Here is a 12,461-nt window from a genome sequence, read left to right on the forward strand (position 1 = left end):
AGGATGTGTCTGGAAGACATAACAGAAGGTCTGGAGTTGCCATAACAATAGAATTTATACCTCTCTTTTTTGCACATAATTCTTTTATTTCTTTGGAAAATATTTATTTATCTCACTGTTTACTAGTATTTACAGTAAGATGCACTGTTGTAACAGAAACCAACAACACAGTGACTCAAAGGAGATAAAGTTTATACAAGTGTAAGGTGCATCTCTGGTGTAGAAGGTTGGCAACCATCAGTTGAAGAGCAAAGACTACTGACAAACAGTAGATTTATTTGTTAACTGGCAATTAACCCTGTATATGAAATATAAATTTAGATGTGATCACCATCAGTTTGCTCTTAGACTCAGAAAGATCACTTGATGCTTGCTTAAATCATGTATCCCTACAGCTCATCTAATCTGGAGTTCATGCTCCCACAGGCCAGAGTCTTTCTAAATGCAGAACCCAAAATATGAGATTTGTGCTGTCGAAAAAGAAAAAGAAAAAAATGTGTAGTCTGCATATTTAGAAAGATTGTTAATCAGTGTTAAAATATGATCACCATCATCTTACTCTTCTTCAGTGTCTTTGTCATAATCATCATTATCACTAAATTAGACTTTATTTAAGTAAGGTTTCTGAATGGGTAGCCGTTCCCTTCTCCAGGGGATCTTCACAACCCAGGGTTGAAACTAGGTCTCCCTCATTGCAGGCAGGAAGCCCTTCTGATATTAATAAAAGGGAAACAAAGACAAAATATGATGGAATTGTATGCAATGAAGTTATTATATGCTTAATTAGAATTCTATTTTGAACCGCATCTACAAACTGGAATCATATTTAATGGTGAACCTTGTTGACATGAAAGCCTTCGTTATGGAAAAATGGCTTAGAGATATCTTTCTCTTTATAAATGAAAGGGGTGCATTTAGGGAATTCAGCTATTCAAATTCTGTGTCATCATAATGAAGAACAATTTCTGCCTACATATAATTACTTAAAAACCTCTAAGTACATTTTGATAAAATACAAAGTTTTTAATATTTATCTCCTATAGGTAGATTCTGTTTGCTAGCTTTGTGAAGCTGCATTTGCTAGAATATATATTAGAGAAAGTTGTGTTCACTAAAAATGAAATTATTGTTTTCATAAATCATTGAAAATGCTTGCAACATTATCCTAATTGACTTTTATTGATTTGATATACTTAACACTTCAGTTTTATTTTTTTATAATGGGTACATTAGAAGTGCTTATCAGGCTGTTTTCTTTCAGAAAGAAATGAACAAATATCATTTTAAATGATCAATTACTATTCTTTATGATTTATTTCAATATAGCATAAAGTCTTGTTCAAAGACTGCTGTTTATATAGAGTGAAGTGAGTGAGTAAAAGTCGCTCAGTGGTGTCTGACTCTTGGAGACCCCATGAACTATACAGTCCATGGAATTCTCCAGGCCATATACTGGAGTGGGTAGTCTTTCCCTTCTCCAGAGGACCTTCCAAACCCAGGGATCTAGCCAGATGTCCTGCATTGCAGGAGAATTCTTTACCAGCTGAGCCACTAAGGAAGCCCAAGAATACCGGAGTGGGTAGACTATCACTTTTCCAGCAGATCTTCCCAACCCAGGAATTGAACCAGGGTCTCCTGCATTGAAGGTGGATTCTTTACCAGGGAAGCCCTGTTGTTTATACAGTTCAGTTCATTTCAGTCACTCAGTCGTGTCCAACTCTTCGCGAACCCATGAATCACAGCAGGCCAGGCCTCCCTGTCCATCACCAACTCCTGGAGTTCACTCAAACTCATGTCCATCGAGTCGGTGATGCCATCCAGCCATCTCATTCTCTGTCGTCCCCTTCTCCTCCCGCCCCCAATCCCTCCCAGCATCAGAGTCTTTTCCAGTGAGTCAATTCATCTCATGAGGTGGCCAAAGTATTGGAGTTTCAGCTTTAGCATCAGTCCTTCCAATGAACACCCAGGATTGATCTCCTCTAGAATGGACTGGTTGGATCTCCTTGCAGTCCAAGGGACTCTCAAGAGTCTTCTCCAGCACCACAGTTCAAAAGCATCAATTCTTCGGCGATCAGCTTTCTTCACAGTCCAACTCTCAAATCCATACATGACCACGGGAAAAACCATAGCCTTGAAGACGGACCTTTGTTGGCAAAGTAATGTCTCTTCCTTTCAATATGCTATCTAGGTTGGTCATAACTTTCCTTCCAAGGAGTAAGCGTCTTTTAATTTCATGGCTGCAATCAGCATCCGCAGTGATTTTGGAACCCAAAAAATAAAGTCTGACACTGCTTCCACTGTTTCCCCATCTATTTCCCATGAAGTGATGGGACCAGATGCCATGATCTTTGTTTTCTGAATGTTGAGCTTCAAGCCAACCTTTTCACTCTCCTCTTTCACCCCCATGGAAAAGAAATGCAAAAAAGCAAAATGGCTGTCTGAGGAGGCCTTACAAATGGCTGTGAAAGAAGAGAAGTCAAAAGCAAAGGAGAAAAGGAAAGATATAAGCATCTGAATGCAGAGTTCCAAAGAAGAGCAAGGAGAGATAAGAAAGCCTTCCTCAGTGATCAATGCAAAGAAATAGAGGAAAACAACAGAATAGGAAAGACAAGAGATCTCTTCAAGAAAATTAGAGATATCAAGGGAACATTTCATGCAAAGATAGGCTCGATAAAGGACAGAAATGGTATGGACCTAACAGAAGCAGAAGATATTAAGAAGAGGTGGCAAGAATACACAGAAGAACTGTACAAAAATGATCTTTGCAACCAAGATAATCATGATGGCATGATCACTCACCTGGAGCCAGACATCTTGGAATGTGAAGTCAAGTGGGCCTTAGAGAGCATTACTACAAACAAAGCTAGTGGAGGTGATGGAATTCCAGTTGAGCTATTTCAAATCCTGAAAGATGATGCTATGAAAGTGCTGCACTCAATATGCCAGAAAATTTGGAAAACTCAGCAGTGGTCTCAGGACTGGAAAAGGTCAGTCTTCATTCCAATCCCAAAGAAAGGAAATGCCAAAGAATGCTCAAACTACCGCACAATTGCACTCATCTCACATGCTAGTAAAGTCATGCTCAAAATTCTCCAAGCCAGGCTTCAGCAATATGTGAACCATGAACTTCCAGATGTTCAAGCAGGTTTTAGAAAAGGCAGAGGAACCAGAGATCAAATTGCCAACATCCTCTGGATCATGGAGAACGCAAGAGAGTTCCAGAAAAACATCTATTTCTGCTTCATTGACTATGCCAAAGCCTTTGACTGTGTGGATCACAATAAACTGTGGAACATTCTGAAAGAGATGGGAATACCAGACCGCCTGACCTGCCTCTTGAGAAACCTGTATGCAGGTCAGGAAGCAACAGTTAGAACTGGACATGGAACAACAGACTGGTTCCAAATAGGAAAAGGAGTATGTCAAGGCTGTATATTGTCACCCTGCTTATTTAACTTATATGCAGAGTACATCATGAGGAACGCTGGGCTGGAAGAAGCACAAGCTGGAATCAAGATTGCTGGGAGAAATATCAATAACCTCAGATATGCAGATGACACCACCCTTATGGCAGAAAGTGAAGAGGAACTCAAAAGCCTCTTGATGAAAGTTGTTTATACAGGTCCACACCAAATGCATTTGATGTCCCAAAAGCTACCAAGAAATGGTATACAAAGCCTGGGATATACAAGTATAAATGTATCAAAACTATCAATAGACAAAACAGTGAAAAAAATTCAGAGACTTTATAAGAGACACAAAAGAAAGGAAAGTTGAATCAAACTTCCTTTTACTTGGAGAAATAAAAAAATTAAAATAGTACTGTAGAAGTAGGTTCAATTGTCCTCTTTATTTTCTGCAATACCCACAATGTTTTAACTTCTGACAATTCAAAGAGAAAATCTGAGCAAAAAAAAAAAAAAAGCAAATTTTATCTTGTCTAAGGAAACAGCTATTTGAATATGCGGGAAAAACATGAAACTGAGTATAAACCTAAAGAATTTAGAGTTTAAAAATTAAGTAAAGCTTATGCAAAGGTGAATTGAGACACACTTAATTTTATATATGATTTTTGGAAAGTACTGATAGAGACTGTATTAGTCAGGGTTCTCAGAGAGAGAGCCGATAGGATATGTAGAGGTAGGGAGATTTGTAGATCTTTAGATAGACAGATATTTAGAGAGGGGATGAGAGAGAAAGAGAGATTATATATCGACATAAGAGAATTTTAGGAATTGGCTCATGTGGTATAGGCGGCTGGCAAGTTTGAAATCTACAGAGCTAGCTGAAAACCCAGGAAAGGTGATGTTGTAACTAGAGTCCAAAGGCAGTTTGGGAGCATAATTCCCTCTTCCTCTTCCTCTGGTGACCTCTTTCTAAGCCCTTCAACTGATCAAATAAGACCCATTCTATTTTAGGTACTATGACCTAGCCAAGTTGACACAAAGTTAATGATCATAAAGACTAACTAGTTTCTGGAAATAGTTGACATTTTATTATTTTAAAACTTAATCAAAGTTTCACTTTACACTGTCAAGTCTAAGAAAAAAAAATGTGAAGCTAACTATGACTTGCCTTTAATCTTGAATCATTTTTACTTCAGAAATGTCAAAAGTGAAAATGCATGAGTTGATGAAACACAGCTCTATTTTCATGATAATTAGTTTCATTGTCAGCGTTATCATCATCGCCATCATCATCATTTGTCCTGGAAAAGTCTTTTATATCAAGCAGTTGTGGTTCCCTTGTTTCCCAGATTCTTCCTGTCCATGTGCTGCTGCTGCTGCTGCTGCTGCTAAGTCACTTCAGTCGTGTCCGACTCTGTGTGACCCCATAGACAGAAGCCCACCAGGCTCCCCCATCCCTGGGATTCTCCAGGCAAGAACACTGGAGTGGGTTGCCATTTCCTTCTCCAATGTGTGAAAGTGAAAAGTGAAAGTGAAGTCGCTCAGTCGTGTCCGACCCTTAGCGACCCCATGGACTGCAGCCTACCAGGCTCCTCCATCCATGGGATTTTCTAGGCAAGAGTACTGGAGTGGCTTGCCATGGACTACCACACCATTATTCTCCTTCAGTGACCCTCTGTTCTTGAATTATTGAAACTTGTATCCCTAATGCTCTCTCCAATGGAGACATATGGCTTGCTTAGGAACTTTTTTCAATAGAGACTCTTTAAGGAGGTGACTTTCAAACTTTTGTGTCCATGGTTCTCAGTAAGACACATATTTAACAGACATACACACTCACACAATTGATTCACCTTACTCTGTGTGATCCTCTGAAATTTTCTAAGCCATTTTATGTTAACTCACTTTTAAATGCTTGTTAAAATTCATTGAATTGATTTCATGATCAGTAAGGGACATATGACCTAAAATTAAAAAGAAACATTGCTCTAACTGAAGCAGCTACAAATTGCTTACACAGGACAGAACAGTATCAGTTCCATGGGGGTCTGAAAAATTCAGAACTAAAAGGTATATGTATGGATGTGAGAGTTGGACTGTGAAGAAAGCTGATCACCGAAGAATTGATGCTTTTGAACTGTGATGTTGGAGAAGACTCTTGAGAGTCCCTTGGACTGCAAGAAGATCCAATCAGTTCATTCTAAAGGAGATAAGTCGTCCTGGGTGTTCATTGGAAGGACTAATGCTAAAGCTGAAGCTCCAATACTTTGGCCACCTCATGCAAAGAGTTGACTCACTGGAAAAGTCTCTGATGCTGAGAGACGCCCGGCTCCCGGCGGCGCAGACGCGAGAGACGCCCGGCTCCCGGCGGCGCAGACGCGAGAGACGCCCGGCTCCCGGCGGCGCAGACGCGAGAGACGCCCGGCTCCCGGCGGCGCAGACGCGAGAGACGCCCGGCTCCCGGCGGCGCAGACGCGAGAGACGCCCGGCTCCCGGCGGCGCAGACGCGAGAGACGCCCGGCTCCCGGCGGCGCAGACGCGAGAGACGCCCGGCTCCCGGCGGCGCAGACGCGAGAGACGCCCGGCTCCCGGCGGCGCAGACGCGAGAGACGCCCGGCTCCCGGCGGCGCAGACGCGAGAGACGCCCGGCTCCCGGCGCAACCGACCACGTGCAGAATCGTGGCTGAGAGGAGCTGCCCCGCACCCAGGGTTAGGGCGGTGGCCGAGAGGAGCTGTACCACGTCCAGGAGGCGGTGGCTGCTTGGGCACCGGAGGGCCGAGAGGAGCTGATCCACATTCAAAGCAGGAGGGGCGGCCTTGAGGAGATACCCCTCGTCCGAGGTAAGGTACAGCGGCTGCGCCTTGCTGGAGCAGCTGGGAAGAGGTACTCCACGATCAAGTGGAATATAAGAATCCAGTGTTCTGGGGAGGAAAGAACAAGATGGCGGAGGGATAAGACGGCGAGACCACTTTCTTCCCCACAAATTCATCAAAAGAACATTTGAATGCGGAGTAAAGTCCACAAAACAACTTCTGAATACTGGCAGAGGTCATCAGGCTCCCAGAAAAGCAGCCATTGTCTTCTAAAGGAAAGAGAAGAAATCAAGCTCCACCCACCAGAACACTGACACATGCCTCCCTAACCAGGGAACCGGGACAAGTCACCCGTCCAACCCCACACACAGCGAAGAAACTACATAATAAAGAGAACTCCACAAACTGCAAGAAGAGGGAAAGGCCACCCCAAGCAAAGCAATATAAGCAAGATGAAGAGGCAGAGAAATACCCAGCAAGTAAAGGAACAAGATAATTTCCCACCAACACAAACAAAAGAAGAAGATATAGGGAATTTACCTGAAAAAGAATTTCAAATTTTGATGGTGAAAATGATTCAAAATCTTGAAAGCAAAATGGAGTTACAGATAAATAACCTGGAGAAAAGGATTGAGAAGATGGAAGAAAGATTTAATAAGGACTTAGAAGAAATAAAAAAGAGTCAATATACAATGAATAATGCAATAGATGAGATCAGAAACACTCTGGAGGGAACAAACAATAGAATAACAGAGGCAGAAGACAGGATTAGCGAACTAGAAGATAAAATTGTAGAAATAAATGAAACAGAGAGGAAAAAAGAAAAACGAATTAAAAGAAATGAGGACAATATTAGAGACCTCTGGGACAATGTTAAACGCTCCAACATTCGAATCATAGGAGTCCCGGAAGAAGAAGACAAAAAGAAAGACCATGAGAGAATACTTGAGGAGATAATAGTTGAAAACTTCCCTAAAATAGGGAAAGAAATAATCACCCAAGTCCAAGAAACCCAGAGAGTCCCCAACAGGATAAACCCAAGGCGAAATACTCCAAGACACATATTAATCAAATTAACAAAGATCAAACACAAAGAACAAATATTAAAAGCAGCAAGGGAAAAGCAGCAAATAACACATAAGGGGATTCCCATAAGGATAACAGCTGATCTTTCAACAGAAACTCTTCAGGCCAGAAGGGAGTGGCAAGACATACTTAAAGTGATGAAAGAAAATACCCTACAGCCCAGATTACTATACCCAGCAAGGATCTCATTCAAATATGAAGGAGAAATCAAAAGCTTTACAGACAAGCAAAAGCTGAGGGAATTCAGCATCACCAAACCAGCTCTCCAACAAATACTAAAGGATCTTCTCTAGACAGGATACACAGAAAGAGTGTATAAACTTGAACCCAAAGTAATAAAGAAAATGGCTACGGGATCGTACTTATCAATAATTACCTTAAACGTAAATGGGTTGAAATTTTCAAAAAGGCTAGGAAACAATTCTCATAGCCATCAATAGTTCAGTGTTGAGTTCATGAATAGTTTTTAAAGTTTGGGACAAACTGTAGTATTTGCTATTTGAAGTACTATTTGTAATTGGCATATTACGATGTAACATTGGTCTTCATTTCCAACTTAAAACGCCTAAAAATGCCTAACAGGTTTTTAGATTTGTGAATTTTAGTTGAAATGTATTTTACGATGTTACTAAACCTGCAGAAATATTGAAATATTTCAGAGAACTTATTCACTGTACATTTAATTTATTTTATTTATAAAAGTTATGAACTGTAGAAAGTTTTACTTGTTGGGTCAAATGCTTGTTGCATTTGAAGTGCTAGTTACAAGAAAATCAAATACCTTCAATGTATAAATGCTATTAAGTTTTTAAAGGACTCTGGAGTATAAGTCAGTTTGTTTAAAGAAATTTAGTCTATTCAACCTGAATCAGCTCTGTCAAACATTAATTAAAAGCCTCATTTTAAATAAATAAATAAATAATGGTGGTGGGAGGGAGGGTTGGGAAGCTGGCTGGAGGTGGAGGTGGTGAAGTTTATAAATCTAATTAAAAATGAAGTTGCATTTCCATTTTCCAAATCCACCCATCCACCAGCGTACTGTGTCACTAGACATTATGTACGATTTTACTTTGCAACAGAAACCATTACATTTAAAAATTCATTACAGCAAGGTGAGTTAGACACATGATGGATGCAGCTTTAATTCTGCCATATATTATTACAGTTAAAATGTAAATGATGAAAAATATTTTGTGCTTATCAGCATTTATGTGGAAATGTGTTTTACAGTGATATATGATGTTATATTTCTATTATTGTGATGAAAAAAAAAAGCAATACAAAAAGACGAAGTGTTTATTAAAACATGAAAAAAAAAAAAAGAAATAAATGGTTTTGCAGCACTGAAGAGATTATAGAAAGTAAATAAGCTAGATCAGACCTGTTTTATGTAGTAATTTTATAGTTTATTTTAATTATTTCAGTTGTAAAATATTGTTATACTGTTAATTAGTTCTGATTGTTCATATTAAACTATTGTAATGCAAAAAAATAAATAAATAAATAAAATTAAAACAAGAAAAAAAAAAAAGTCTCTGATGCTGGGAGGGATTGAGGACAGGAGGAGAAGGGGATGACAGAGAATGAGATGGCTGGATGGCATCACCGACTCAAAAGACATGAATTTGAGTGAACTCTGGGAGTTGGTGATGGACAGGGAGGCCTGGCATGCTGTGATTCATGGGGTCGCAAAGAGTCGGACATGACTGAGCAACTGAACTGAACTGAACTGAAAGGGTATATGAAATAGAACAACTGTACCCCAAAATAGAACAAGTGTACCCCTAAAAAATGAAAAGAAAAGGATGACAGGGAATGAAATGGTTGGATGACATCTCCAACTCAATGGACATGAGTTTGACCAAACTCCAAGAGATGGTGAAGGACAGGGAAGCCTGGTGTGCTACAATCCATGGGGTCTCAAAGACGCACATGGCTTGGTGACTGAACAACAACAACAAACACAAAATAATGGTCATTCTCTCTCACATACACACACACAGAGACAAACATACATGTCCACACACATATTGTTCTGACACGATGCCTCCTTTCTTGTGTATCTGACCTGAAATTGACATTACAAATCTCTGGAATCAGTGTCACAAGTTAGCTGCAAAGAAACAATGATCTCCCTGTAAAACTCCACTGAGTAGTACATTATCCTTTGTGATTAGCTGCCACATTATCTTTTGCAATTATAATAACTCTGTCATTTTGCATAAAACAGAGCATCTGTCCATCTGCAAGCAAGGAAACAAGTTATTGAGTAAAGGGCCCCTGAAAGAGAGAAGACCCAGATTTATAACATTTCAGCATTATACAAGGAATTGTTCATTGTTATTGTCCTGGAACAGAGCAGTTTTCATGGGCGAAAGAACCTCAGGATGAGTACTGCCTGCCTACATCAGTGCCCTCCTGCATCCAACAGGCTGCGGCCTTTCCCAAGAACCTTCCGCATGGCCCACTTCACATCCTTGTTTCTCAGCGTGTAGATGAAGGGATTCAGAGTGGGGGTCACTAGGCAGTAGAAGAGGGTGAGAAACTTGCCCTGGTCCTGGCTCGCTATATTCCCAGGCTGCATATACATGTAAATGATGCTGCTGTAGAAAAGAGATACCACGACCATGTGGGAGGAACAGGTGTTAAAGGCCTTTTGCCTCCCGGCTGCAGACTGGATCCGCAGCACCGCAGCTGCAATATAACCGTAGGAGACAAGGATCAATGTGAGAGGCACAAGAACGATGGGAATGGCCAGGAAGAAAGCCAGGCCTTCAACCCGACTGGTGTCCACGCAGGAAATTCGAATGATAGCCGGCATCTCACACACAAAGTGGTTGATGCGGCGGTGACCACACCGCCCCAGGGACATCGTCAGTGGGGACATCAAGATGGAGTTGGCAATCCCACTAAGCCATGCGAAGGCTGCCAGCTGCAGGCACAGCTGCGGATGCATAATGGTCGTGTACTGAAGCGGCTTGCACACAGCTGCAAAGCGGTCATAAGCCATGACAGAGAGTAGAATGCACTCAATGCCCCCCACAGAGAGGAAGGCAAAGAGCTGGATAACACAACCCACATAAGTGATGGTTTTGTATGGGCCCCAGAGGTTGACCAACATCTGGGGAATGCTGCTGGTTGTGTAGCAGAGATCCAGGAGAGACAGGTTGCTGAGGAAGAAGTACATAGGGGTATGCAGTTGAGGGTCCACCAGGGAGAGAAAGATGATCGTGGAGTTTCCAGCAACAGCCAGAAAGTAAAAGATCATATTGACAAAAAACAGGACCATCTCCAGCTTCGGCCGGTCAGAGAACCCAAGCAAAATGAAATCTCCAGAGCTCTCATTGTTTCTCTCCATCACTTTTGGCTTGATAAACCTATTTTAATATGTGTTCCATTATCCATACAGAAAAGGTGCATCTTATCTTATCCCCACAGTAAGAACGCTTTTTATTTTGCCACCCACACTATTTAAATGGACTGTGTTGCCAGCTAATTACTGGGAATTGCAGGGCAAGGCATTAAGTAAAGATGCGTGCTTGCATGCTAAGTCGCTTCAGGTGTGTCCGACTCTTTGTGACCCTATGAACTGTAGCCGCCCACGCTTCCTTGTCCATGGGATTCTCCAGGCAAGAATACTGGAGTAGGTTGCCATGCCCTCCTCCAGGGGATCTTCCCAACCCAGGGATCGAACCCACATCTCCTGTGGCTCCTGCATTGCTGGTGGATTCTCTACCGCTGAGCTAACAGGGAAGCCCTTAAACAAAGACATTTGGCTGTAAAGGAATGGAAGTTATAACTTTTGCTTCAGTAGCCTCTAATATGGTCAAGTGAGTTAAGTGAATAAATCTTTTAAATATATATATATATATACTGATATAATCTGAAATAAAGTAATTCAAGGGGAGACAAGCATACTTTTGTCAGACTGCTAACATTGAGTCCATTTCCTCTTTACTAACTGATAAATTCTCCCTTAAATTTATGGAACAATAGCTTCAATTAATATTATCAGTGCTCATATTTTCATAACTATATTTAAAATAAAATTTTAAAAATGTATTTGTGACTGACCATGGACCAGATGCTGCACTGTAAGCTACAAGTTTAGATGAGACTCAGACACAGTATCTATTTACAAGATACTCACAATACCAATACATTGTAAGGGAAGTAACAACATGGGGTGGGGATCAATAGAGACTTGAAATAGGAGAGCCCCAAATTTACTTGCTTCTGAACTGTTCATGATTTGGTCCAATCTCTTGAACCAGTGATTACCGTGACATTATCCTTGAGACCAAAAGCAGCTTTGTTTGTGCAAAGGTAAGGGGTTTTGTTTGTTTGGTCTTTCCCCTGCCAGGTGTGTTCACAAAATGGGCAGAAAAATGAGACATATTCTTGTTTAGAGATGCATATTAAAGTATGAAACAGAAATGATCTAATGTCTGAGAGTCTTTTTCCAAATACTCCAGCAAATGAATAAAAGAAATGGATAAAGGAAAACAAGTTAGAGGTGTTCTTTGGTGCATTCCAGCTCAATATAATACTATGCACAGAGATCAATTAAAAGGAAAAATCAGGATAATTGTGCAAAGTTACTTTTGCAATAGGTTTGTTTTCTGACCTGCATTGGTACAGTGAGTGTTAACTGAATGTTTACATTATCAAATAGACCCCAATCAAGTGTTTGGCCTGGAAATATAGAACTCCCCTAGGATTTAGAAATTAATAGGAAAAAATGTCTCCATTATCAACCATTAAATATTAGCTGTATGGGTATAATTTTCTACATCAGCACATTTGGAGTTGACAAGGACCCAGCGGCTAGAGAAACTAGGGTACACTTTAAATGGAGAGTAAAAGCGTCACTGTGGTCTTCCACAGCTCTGCTGTCCACATGTGGAGAGTGTTCACTTGTGGTTCTATCAGAAAGGGCTGTAGACTCAGAAAAGAATAATTGTCTGAAATGAATCTATTTGCAAAGAACAACTAGAGTCAGAGTTTTTTTAAAAAAATTCAACTTGAAAATTGTAGAAACCAGCCTAAGGGATGGTCTACTATGAGCGCATCATATCTACAGATCTCCCAGTGAGTACACATACTGAGAGTGAAACTAGGTCAGCACAAATTGCAAGCTTGGAAACTGTAACA

General features: G+C 40.7%; 1 pseudogene; it reads right to left on the reverse strand.

The window, feature by feature from the left end:
• Positions 1 to 9,714: 9,714 nt before the first annotated feature.
• Positions 9,715 to 10,665, reverse strand: LOC129558891 (putative olfactory receptor 2W6 pseudogene; annotated as a pseudogene).
• Between the last annotated feature and the right edge of the window lie 1,796 nt (positions 10,666 to 12,461).

The sequence above is a fragment of the Moschus berezovskii genome, chromosome 8 (genome assembly GCF_049115385.1).
Source record: "Moschus berezovskii isolate FMDL1 chromosome 8, NW_MosBer_1.0, whole genome shotgun sequence".
Taxonomy (NCBI): Eukaryota; Metazoa; Chordata; class Mammalia; order Artiodactyla; family Moschidae; genus Moschus; species Moschus berezovskii.